This window comes from Ceratotherium simum, chromosome 9, assembly GCF_057802395.1.
Source record: "Ceratotherium simum simum isolate JZ-2026a chromosome 9, ASM5780239v1, whole genome shotgun sequence".
Taxonomy (NCBI): Eukaryota; Metazoa; Chordata; class Mammalia; order Perissodactyla; family Rhinocerotidae; genus Ceratotherium; species Ceratotherium simum.
The window spans coordinates 13682921-13695404 of NC_141908.1; the positions used below are offsets into that span (position 1 = coordinate 13682921).

The 12484-nt window shown below is 38.0% G+C and overlaps 1 long non-coding RNA gene across 1 annotated transcript in view; it reads left to right on the forward strand.

Moving 5' to 3' along the window:
• Positions 1–12484, forward strand: part of LOC147916238 (uncharacterized) — a 164828-nt gene that overhangs the window by 52512 nt on the left and 99832 nt on the right. The gene's annotated exons all lie outside the window — the stretch shown is intronic.

Here is a 12484-nt window from a genome sequence, read left to right on the forward strand (position 1 = left end):
GAAATACACACACACACACGTAAGTAAAAGTTCCAGAAAATGTGTAATTTCAGATTTTTTTAATCATAGAATCCCATTATAACATAGAAACAATGTTGTAACTTCCAACACACACAAACATGCACACACACACACACACAATTATGTTCGCATAAAGATTATTTTTTTTAAAGTTTAATAAGACTAGAAAGGATGTTTTATATAATTATCTTATGACATATTTAGTTTGGTGAGTACAAAAATAAGATGAATAGTCTAAGAAAAAATTAATGCCAATCGTTTTGAGGACAGTGAATTTTATTTTGAATGCAGCATCAATGATATAGAAACAGACTTGCTCACTGGGTATTATTCCCAGAATGTCTGTATCCTCTGCCATTTGTTCTTATTTCTTACATGTATTTCCATGGAATTCAAATGATTTCCTTGAGAAAATATTTACAAACTGTTTTTGAACTTGGGAGTATTCACATATTGAAGTGTTCTTTTATATTAATAAAATGGCTGTGGTATGATTTTCTTGTTTGCAACTCTTGCCCTGATAGCTCAATTTGCCAGAATGGCTGAAAATGCTAAACATCTTGAATGTAAGCTACATTAATTTCCCAGTTGGGGAATTTGTGTGTGTGTGTGTTGATTAAGTCATTTTGTTAGGGTTAAGATACTTCAATCACCCAAATCCAATGAGCTGGTTGGCTTTTAAGATATAACTTTTTTAACAAGAGAAAATATGCCTCTTTTCATAGCAGGAAAAAAAGCAGTTTAACCATTAGAATGACTTGGCATATGTGTGCCATCTGTAGATAGTGAGATTGGAAATGGAGTATCTGACTACAAGTTGAAGAAATAGCAAAAACATGTCATCTTTTGAAGCTGAAGCCAATAAAACCTGTATAAAAGGGAGCAGAATAGCCATTCTCAGGCATAGACGGCTTCTTAGCGTGCTGTCAAAAGAACAAGAATACTAACTGTAAAGATTAAATGTGATGTATAATGTTATAAAAGAATAGCGTGGGAAAAGGAGGCAGAGAGGCAACAAATATGTATATGTCACTTTGTTTTCTGCATTTTGCAAGGAATGGAGTGTACCAAGTAGGCAAAATAATTTCCAGTTTTTAATTGATGGCTTGATTCTTATCAGTTGCTAGGGTGGGTGATGAGGGGAAGTGTGAGCAAACCCATCAGGGTATCACAGGTTAGAGTCACAATCTTGGAATGCATGCTCAGGTTTCCTGAGGTGGATAAGGTGTTGAGAACACCAGGAGTGGTCAGCAGCACAGAGCAAGAGGAAGTAAGCATCAACCTTATCCCAGGAGAGTCAAGGGTCAAGTTCTGCCATTAAGCTTTGAGCATAAGCCAGGAAATGTTAGAGACATCAGGGGCATAAACTTGGTAGTTACCAAAGTAAAGAGCAGGGGTGGAGGAGGGATGGCTACATAATTTGTAGGGCCTCGTGCAAAATGAAAATATGGGGCCCCTTACTTATAACTATTAAGAATTTGAAGACTGCAACAGAAAAGTATTAAATCATGCAAGGACCTTTCTGTGTGCAGGGCGCTGTGTAGTCAAACATACGTAAGGGTGACCTGGGGGGAGGAGGACCAAGTCAAAGGATCTGCTTAAAGCATTCTTTCATCCTTAACTATAGAGATCATGTTATTTACATTATTGTTGTATTTAAGTGATTTTCCCCCTGTAGCTTTATAAAGTTTCAGTGTTCTGTAGCAAGAAAATGCACAGACAACGTTATCTCACTTGATCAAGTAGAATTCATCTTCATGTCTCATTATTTTTACTTAATTATTGACTGCACAGTGCAAAATAGTGATTTCATGATGCATTTTACTTTATCTTAGATGAATTATTTTATAACCTTAGCTTGTAGTCTAATTTAGTCCATAGGCCAAATAGTAATGAAAAGGATAGTTTTATTATTCAAATTCAGGGAGATTGCATGGTACATTAAAAATCACATTTGGGTTGTATTACTAACGTATACGTGACTGTCAGTGGATCAATTAAATTATTTAAGTCTAAATTGTGAAATTAATGTTATATATATGGCTGTAAGTGAATCAAGCTATTTGAAAGATAATGTATGTTTCCCTATTTATAAGTCAAGGGTCTCTAAGGTCACTTTGACACTAACATTGATATAATGTGTATATATTTGTGCATGTGCACCTATGTTTTAAAGAATTTCTCTGGAGAAAAGATCAGGCAACGGGCCTAATGCTCTTAGAAATACTATTTGTTAACCAAGTGAAGGAGAAAAAGCCAATGATCATTGAAGAACAAAAAGGAAAAAGAAAATCTAATTTATTTTTTACTAATTCTAAGGCTATTAAACCACGTTTGGCAGCTAGATACTTATATATTTCCAAAATGAATAAAGGTCTTCCCTGGGGTTAATTACAAAGAAATGAAAGTGGTATCTGTTCTGATCATGTCACACTTGTCATTTCTCTACCAACAACACATTGCAAATTAGAGGAGATGGAACACCTCGGAATTATTGTAGGGCCAGAGCCTGTCAGATTAGACGTTCTGTGCCCAAGAAATGAATGTTACAGGCAATTTACCCATGGGTTTTAGGATTTAATATAAACATGCAATGGTTTTCTTCAGAAAAACATTAAAGAAGCCTCTCTATTTGAAAGTCTAAAGTTATACATCTCAACCCCAGCTATACATGAGAACTACACAGGGGAGTCTTAACAGGGACAGATGGGGGCCCCACTGCTGGAATTTTAAATAACTAATATGACTTTGGGCACATTTGCTGAAATTATGGTTTAAGTTCTTCAAATAATGTCAATGTTTAGGGTAGTTTTGAAAATCACTGGTTCTGGGTCTAGATGTGTTTAATTTAGTATGTCCATTAAGATAGAGAGTAGGAGAATTTGTACTTTGATAGGGAAAGATCGAAGAGCTCCAAACTCCTAACCTTGGCATCCCTTCCCTGTGTGTAGTTTAATATCTTAGGTCTGGGAACTTTAGAGGTGGAGATGGGAGCCTGCTGGACCAGTACAGTGGCAAAACCCTAGAAGGGGATGGTTTATGGGAGTTAGGGATAAAGTCACAAGGTGCTGTATGTATGGGAGCCTTGATGAAGGTACATCCAGAGAACCTGTGGGAAATAGAAAGAATATCATCGAGAAGGTTCCCTGAAAGTTTCCAGAAGCTGCCATTTCAGATAGATAACGGTGAGTCCAAACTTTCCATAGTGACTGATTCTAAGTTAACGTGTTTGTGGAATAAAGGAAAAGAACAAGCAGACAGCTTCTGTCTCCTGCATATGTGACTGACCCTGGTGAGGAGGAAAGTTAGAAAAACTTTAATCATGAGATGCACGAAATAACATAATTTTGTTAGCAGAAGCCAAAACCACCACAGTAAATAGCCACATAGAACTAAAGAACGCCAAAGGGCTTTTATTATAGCCTAACTGTAGTGGCCACCAACGTGGATGCTGGGAGCCAAAGAGCTCTGGTCCAAATTTCGGCCCTACTGCTTATGAGCTGTGGAACTCTTGTCAAGTCACTTTGGTTTTCTAGGCTCAATTCCCTCACCTGTAAAATGGGAATACTAAAATTACCTAATTTGAGGGGCTGTTTGAAGCCTTCGTTAAGTTAAAACACGAGTAGCGTTTAGTATGTAGCAAGTACTCAATATATGTCAGTAATTATAATTATTTTCATATATTGAAACTCTGACAGTCAAAAAAAGACTGAGGTTATTACCAGTAATTTAGCACTTACTCTGCTAAATAGCTTATAACGCAGAGCCAGTGGGGCAAACCTGCGATCAGGAGCTGTGAAGGGGACGACTTACCACCAGGCGCGCTTCCATCTGTAGCTGTTGATTAAACATGCCGTTGGAATTAAACTTGTCACACGCTAATTATAAAGCCAGCAATGGCGAATTCATATGCCTTTGAAACACACTCCCAGACTAGCAGGTAAACAGTGTCGGCAATTATAGCATCTCATTAATTCTGTAAAAAGTGATAATAATAGTTGAATTAGGTGGTTAATAGTCCCCATTTTCAGAAAAAGTGAAAATTGTGTGTGAGTTGAAAAGCTTCTAATCTGCAACCTGATGTGAAATTTAAGTATAAGAGCAAATCCTAGAATTTGAAGCAGAGATTTTCCCTGGCAAGTAAAACCTATGCTGAGCTTAGTTTGATAACTCAAACGCCACTTGGGTAACAGAAAAGCTCAGTTTGTTCCAGGTTCCAAAGTAATGATTGCCCAGAGAGTCAGACAAATGAGAAATGCTTTGCACCTCCACATTCACCGTAGCCATCCTGAATTTCACTGGGCTCGTGCTGCAAACCAACACCAATGAAGAAAATTCCAGGACTTCATAGGATATTCAGGCCAGCTGTTCAGTGTGTGTGTCATTGTCTGGAGGATTAATCCACTAGTTGAAACTGGGAGAGACAGGAAAAAGAGGGTCTTGGAAGACTTTCCTTACTTATTTGTTGAAACATGCCTCTCATGGTTGTTTTACTGCCAGGAGCATTTCTAGTTTCTTTGACGATCGGGCCACTTTTATTATATGTATTTTTTTCATGTTTACACCAGCAAATTTTTGAATATTCAAAGTTTGCAAATGCTTTCTAATGTTCCCTTTAAAGACTATTTGTTATTGGGGAAAAGCGATATCCCCTGATTCCCTAGAGTACATATATTTGTCCTAAACATTAAATACATGAATTAAGAAGCTCAAAGGCAAGATCTATCTATTAAAAATAAATTAAATCTACTCATCGCTCCTTTTATTTTTACAAAATTATGCTTGAATTTAACATAGCCATGAGTGCATCTTTTTTTTTTAAAGATAATTCATCATTGATTAAAAGGAGAAAAGGAACTAGCATTTTATTTATTACGTACTTGCTATCATCTAGCCTCTTAACTTACATTATTTTATTTAATATTCATCTTTAAGGTGGGTGTTTTCATTTTCATTTTCATTTTAAAGAAGAGGAAAGAGAGACTCTTAGAAGGTAAGTTGCCCAAGGTCACAAAACAAGACTGTTGATTCCAAAATGAGAAAACTTTCCAGTATATCTTGTTATTTCAGGTCTCCATTGTTTATATATATCAACAAACAAGCAATAAAATAAAAAGAAGTAGAAACCTGAGTTTTGGTGTGATCTAAGTAGTGGATTCCAAATTTGGTTGATCATCAAAATCGGGAACCTCAAAAAATTTTTTCTTTTGGTTGATTTTGTGGGGATCAGATTTTTTTAATGGAGAATGCTAAATAGTTTGCTGAAACTAATATTTCTCATGGTCTATGCACCATAGGATGTTAGAACAAAAACCCCTTAAGATCATTTGAAAGCAGTATGCTAAAGTTAAAAGATTATGGGGTAAGAAATCCTTCTGAGCTTGATACTTTCTCTATAAAATGAGAAAAGTAATACTTGGATTTCCAATGTAACCTAACATGTGCCCATATAAACCTTAAAATCTGACACTGGAGAAAGTATCACATAAAATTGTTTCTAACACATTGGTACTAGCTATAGTTTCTCCTAAATTGCTTGTTCAAATCTTCCCTTGATCAGCATCCTGTTGTCTCTCGATCTTCCATAGCTTTAAAATTCAATATTTATTTCCCTTTAAAATAATTTTGCCTTGCTTATTGGCACTGAAGTTTGATAATAATTTCCTGCCTCTCGCCTTAATGGTGAGCTATTTCCTTTAGCACTTGACCTTATGCAACTCAGGGTAAACATATGACCCCTGTGACTGGCTTCTATAACCCCGTATCTCATCACAGTCCCCTAGAAGTGCCGTTCCCATTTAGGATTTTGCTTGTGATGTAAGGGCCAAAACAGATCAAATCAGATCCTGTAAAAGAATTTTGGAAAAAATATCAAGTGAAGTATACATGCCAAATGTATAGCATTATAAACCATAGTATTTTGGTTGATTTCTTAGTAGAAATTAATATATCCAGATTGTAGGAAACCATACTGGATAAATTACATGGTATCTTCTACAAATATGTTGCTTGAGGGGAAAAAAACAATGAAAGAAGAATTTAAGGGTAAAAGATGTTTAAAATACATTAAAAATATCAGACAAAACTGAGAGATGTTAGATATAAAACATGTATTATTAATGTTTTACCATTAAATATAGGATGTATACAAAGTCTTTACATATTAAAGACTTTTCTTCTGATGTTCCTTTTAAAACTTATCATAATTGAGAAAACTAGAAGGATTCTATACACGTCAGGTTTGGGCTAATAAAATCATATGAGAGGGCAAGTAGGGAAAGTTTAATGTTAATAATGCATTAAAAAATGTGATTTAGGCAGTATAGTTAGAATATCTTAATCCCATAACCTCCATTTTCAAATAGCTTTTAATGATTAACTCTTTCATTTTCTGTCTGGAAAAGAAAACACACACACACAATAAACTTTATCAATTCTCCAGTCCAGGATTCACATCTATGTTATCTATCAATTTGAGTAGAATAAATGTATTTAGCCAATTACATTCAGCCAGATGTTTTCTAAGCAAGAGTCTTAGAATCATAGTCCAGATATTACAAGACCCTTAGAGAGCATAAACAAATTTTCTTAATTCAATTCAATTTTTTCTCATTTACCATCTCCAATCTTTCAAACTGGTGTATGTGTGTGAATATACTCATGGGTTGGGTTGTTTAATATATTTCTAAAGCAGATCAGACCCTCATGCCATTTATGCACTGTGGCATAGTCTGAGAAATCTATGTGATGTGGTGTGGAGCTAGTGGAGTGATTTGCCTGCCATGGGGGGGTTCTACCTCACTTAGAAAGCAATGATTTTATTTCAGCAGTTACATTGATAAACAGACATAATTACATAATGGAAGGCTTTTCATTTCATAATATGACTTCTACTTTGGGAAATCACGGAATGTATGTGTGCATGTGTATATGTGCGTATATATTTTTTTAATAGTGTTATTTTTTCTGCTTAAAACTCATACATTTGATAAAGAAAGAAAGATTAATGTAAGAAAAGAAGAGGATAAAAATGGAATTTTATACTTTGTAAGGCTATACGTAGTTATACTTTTTTTTGAAACAAATAAATAGAACCATTGGTTTTAGCTAAAGTAGTTTGAAAAACTTAAAGATGACAAATTGAAATTTTATTGTTTTAAAATAAATAAGGAATTCACATTCAGAAAGTGAAAAACACAGAAGGCTTCCAATGGCTGGCCAAATTAAAGTTGGGATTTTTCATTAGTTGCTTGATATTTTTCAGTTATTTTTAATAATGTTTGGAGGATGTAGACTCAGAAAGATACAATGCAGGCCTTGGGAATTAGTTTCTGGAAGCCTCATGTGGGACTTGGAGGATCGTGATAGTCCAAGTGGACATAGGAATCTTGGAGATTTCAACTGCTTACGCATATCTCCTGAACTGGTAGAAAATGCCCACAAATGGAAGGCATCATAGCCCTCTCTCAGGAACATATCTAGGTCCAAGGAGTGGATTGTAATACCTTAGAAAACTGCACTGTCTTTCACTGGCAGTCTTAATGTTGCCTTGTAATGTTTGCTTCAGAGCTCAGTAAGCAGAAGGTTACTCTAAAAGATTGTAAAAACTCACTCACAGACTCCTTATTAGAACTCATAATAACTACTAGAGACTCCAGTTAATCATATTGACAAGAGCACCAAATGGAAACTAGACTCATGTTGAGACTTTCACAGCCCTCTTCACAGTTAAAGGAAAATTACTCACATTTTAGGGCTCATCAAATTCCACAAATGGAGTTATTTGCCCTTCAGCTCCTCAGTTGAATGTGGAAATATTTTTACCTCATATTATTAGAAGATAACTCCCTTTGCATTTCTTAATACTAGAATAGCGTCTTCTGTAAGTTACGTTTTCTCTCTGTTTCTTCCACAATTGGAGGAAAGAACACTACTATATATCATAATTTCATTGGCTTCCTACACGTTTTATTTGATGACTTCTTTAGACTTAAAATATCTACAAATAATAGCAGTTTAATATCAATTACATTTGTATTCTGAGGACCTATATCTTGGTTATGATACCTCCCAATAATGTGTATAACCTTGCTCACACTATTTAAATATTCTCTGCAGGATTGCAAAGATGGTGATAATTATTTTAGACTGAAAACAATTAACAGCAAAGTATCACCGCCTTGGCCCAGGCTCATTTCCCGGTCAGGGAACCACACCACCCGTCTGTCGGTTGTTATACTGTGGCGGCTGCATGTTGCTGTGATGCTGAAAGCTATGCCAACGATATTTCAAATACCAGCAGGGTCACCCATGGTGGAGGGATTTCAGCAGAGCTTCTAGACTAAGACAGACTAGGAGGAAGGACCTGGTCACCCACTTCTGAAAAAATTGACCATGAAAACCCTATGAATAGCAGCAGAGCATTGGCTGATATAGCACCAGAAGGTGAGAAGATGGCACAAAAAGACCAAGTAGGTCCTGCTCTGCTGTACACAATGTCACTAGGAGTTGGAATTGACTCAACAGTACTAACAACAACAAAAAACTAGTCAACGTTCTCTAGAGAAACAGAACCAAGTATATATATATGTACCCAGGAAAGCAGATGGTATAATTCAGTCCAAGTCCAAGGGCAGGAGAAGATGAGAGGTCCCAGCTCAACAATGAAGCAAGAAAAAATGGTGAATTCCTCCTTCCTCACCCTTTTGTTCTATTCAGGTCCTGAATGGATTGGATGATTCTCACTCAAATTGAGGAGGGCAATCTACTTGACTGTGTCCACTGATTCAAATGTTAATCTCATCTGGAAACGCCTTCACAGACACATCCAGAAATAATGTTTAATCTGGACACACTGTGGCCAGTCAAACTGACACACAAAATTAACCATCACAGGTCCAACCCTTGTCTACTTGGCATCCATATGCATCTCCTTAAACCATACCTACACTCCAAATAAAGACAATAACAAGATCATAATGGTGTCTACCATGATACAATTATCTGCATGCAACAAAATGCACTAACTCTTTTCCCAGAAGAGGAAGCAAAGTCTTTGAGTGATGTTTACTCTTTTTCTTGATATCCTATAACTTAAATACTAGATAGATAGATAGATAGATAGATAGATAGATAGATAGATAGACAGATAGAGAGATAGATAATCTTTATATATACACATACACACACACTATATATGTGTACACACACACACACAAACATATTCACAGTAAAATACAGAGGAAATACTTAACAATTACAATCCTCCTTACTGTAACTGGTCATGAGGACATAGCTGGTATTTGTTACTTCTTCCGTAGCTGGGACAGTTACTTCTTCCACTACCCATTCTCTATTCCCTTTGCTCCCAGCAAACACCTCAGCTGGTCATGGTTCTTTACCTTGTGAGGTGACCCAAATCTTCATTCCTGAAGGATCTGGGTCATTAGTAGTCCTGCCTGGATTGGATTATTATAATTTTCCATTGACCTTAATCACAGGGCATGATAATTCTAAGAGGTGTCCTAAGAAATCTCTTGAATTCCAGGCATACACTTCCTTATCTCCAATGTGGAGTAGTAGTCCAATTTCCCCATGGTAGTTAGGATCAATCACCCCAGCCAGCTGAGTAACTCCTTTATTTGCCTGTTGATTGAGAAGCATGAGGAGTCCAAAGGGGCCAGGTGACAGTCAATGGAGTCATTGTTGTCTCCTGGTAGAAGCATTCCTTCCTCTGGAACTAAGACTTCTAGGCCAGAGGAGCATAAAGTCACAGGAACAGGAGGCAAAAATTTTGCTAGTGGGTCACTAGGAGTAATAATGAGTAGTGTCACTTTCATTTCCACCTCTTTATTCCTGGACCCATGAATATTGATTTTGAGAGAAATAACACCATATAGAGAGTCCTGATTCAGAGAATATACAGCTTTCTGGAGAACCTTGCACCAGCCCTGCAAGATATTACCACCTAGGTGACACTGTAAGTGAGTCTTCAAAAGGCCATTTTATTGTTCTATCAAGCCAGCTACTTCAGGATGGGAGAGAACGTGGTAAAATTTGTGAATTTCATGAACATGGGCCCATTGCTGCAGTTCCTTTGCTGTAAAGTGAGTTCCTTGATCCAAAGCAATGCTTTGTACAACACCATGCTGGGAGATAATACCTACTGCAAGTCCGTGGATAGTAATTTTGGTGGAAGCGTTGAGTTTAGGAAAGGCAAGTTCATATCCAGAATAAGTGTCTATTCCAGTAAGAACAAAATACTGCCCCTTCCACAATGGATGTGGTCCAATGTAATCAATCTGCCACCAGGTAGCTGGCTGAGCATCTCAGGGAATGGTGCCATATTGGAGCTCAGTGTTGGTCTCCGTTAGTGGCAGATTGAGCACTCAACAGTGGCCTAAGCCAAGGTTTGCCTTGCTGAGTGGAAGTCCATATTGTTGAGCCCAAGCATAATCTCCATCTTTACCACCATAACTACTTTGCTCATGAGCCCATTGGGTGATTGCAGGGGTGGCTGGGGAAAGATGGTGACTGGTATCCACAGAACACATCATCCAGTCCACTTGATTATTGAAATCCTCCTTTACTGAGGTCACTCCTTGGTGAGCATACACATGGGACACAATACCTTCAGGTTTTTTTCCACTCAGCTCTCTATCCACATACCTCTTCACCAAATTTCTTTATCACTAATTTTCTAATCCTGTTCCTCCCAAATCCCTGACCATCAGCCAAACCATTGGCCACAGGTCATGAATCAGTATATAATTGCAAGTCTAGTCCTCTCTCCTTCCAAGCAAAGAGAAAAACCAAGTGCACTGCCCAAAGTCCTGCCCATTGAGAGGATTTGCTTTTACCACTGTCCTTCACAGATGTCCCAGAGAGGGGCTGTAGTACTGTAGCTGGCCACTTTTAGGTGGTTTCTGCATATCATGCAGAACCATCTTTAAACCAGACCCGACTCTTCTCTTCCTCTATCAACTGATTGTAGAGAACTCCCCATGAGGCCTTAGGTTCAGGCTGGGAGAGAGAAGGTAGGGTGACAGGGGTGGGGACCATGGGCATTTGGACTACTTCTTCATGTGACTTACTTGGACCTGCAGAGCCTGCTCTGGCCTGATCACATATTTACCAATTCTATTCAGTGATAGAGTATAGCTGTGCACATCCAGCTTTATGACTTGGTCTGTCAAATAATACTCAGTTTATGATGGACAATTCAGACTACCTGGTAACTTGGTGGCCCATGGTTAGGTCTTCAGTCTCTACTGTGGCTTAGTAGCAGGCCAAGAGGTGTTTCTCAAAAGGAAAGTAGTTATTTGCAGAGGATGGCAGGGCCTTGTTTCAAAATCTTAAAGGTCTGCACTGCAAAACACCCTTAGGAGCCTGCCAAAGATTCCAAGCAGCATCCTTATCTGCCACTGATACGTCAGTGGCATAGGATCTGCTGGGTCATGTGGCCCAAGTGGCAGAGCAGCACCCTGGACCTATTGAAAAGCCTTCTCTTGTTCTGGGCCCCAATCAAAACTAGCAGATTTTGGGGTCACTTGGTAAAGGGTCTGAGGTAACACACCTAAATGAAGAATATGTTACCTCTAAAATCCAGAGGCCCCCTAGGCTTTGTGCCTTTTTCTTGGCCGTAGGAAGGACCAGATGCAACAACTTACACTTCACTTTAGGAGGGATATCTCAGCATGCCCCACACTACTGGGCCCCAAGAAATTGCACTGAGGTAGAAGGCCTCTCAATTTTAGTAGGACTTATTTTCTACCATTTGAGATGCAAATGTCTGACCAGTAAGTCTAGAGCAGTCGCTACTTCTTGTTCACTAGGTCCAACCAGCATAATGTCATCAATGTAACGGACCAGTGTGATATCTTATGGAAGTGAAAAGAATATCAAGATCCCTGCAAAGTAAATTATGACATAGGGCTGGTGAGTTGATATGCCCCTGAGATAGGACAATGAAGGTGTATTGCTGGCCTTGGGAGCTGAAAGCTAACTACTTCTGGTGGGCCTATGGACAAATATGGAGAAAAAGGCATTGGTCAGATCAATAGCTGCATACTAGATACCAAAGAATGCGTTAATTTGCTCAAGCAATAAAACCACATCTGGTACAGCAGCTACAATTGGAGTCACCACCTAGTTAAGTTTACGATAATTCACTGTCATTCTCCAAGATCCATCCGACTTCTACAGTGGCCAAGGAGGAAAGGTGAGTGGGGATGTGGTGGGAATCACTACTCTGCATCTTTCAAGTCCTTAACAGTGGCACTAATCTCTGCAACCCCTCCAGGAATGTGGCATTGCTTTTGGTTGACTATTTTACTAGGTAAATGCAGTTCTAATGGCTTTCACTTGGTCTTTCCCACCATAAAAGTCCTTACTCCACAGATCAGGGAACCAATGTGGGGATTCTGCCAGCTGCTAAGTATGCCTATTCTAATTATACATTCTG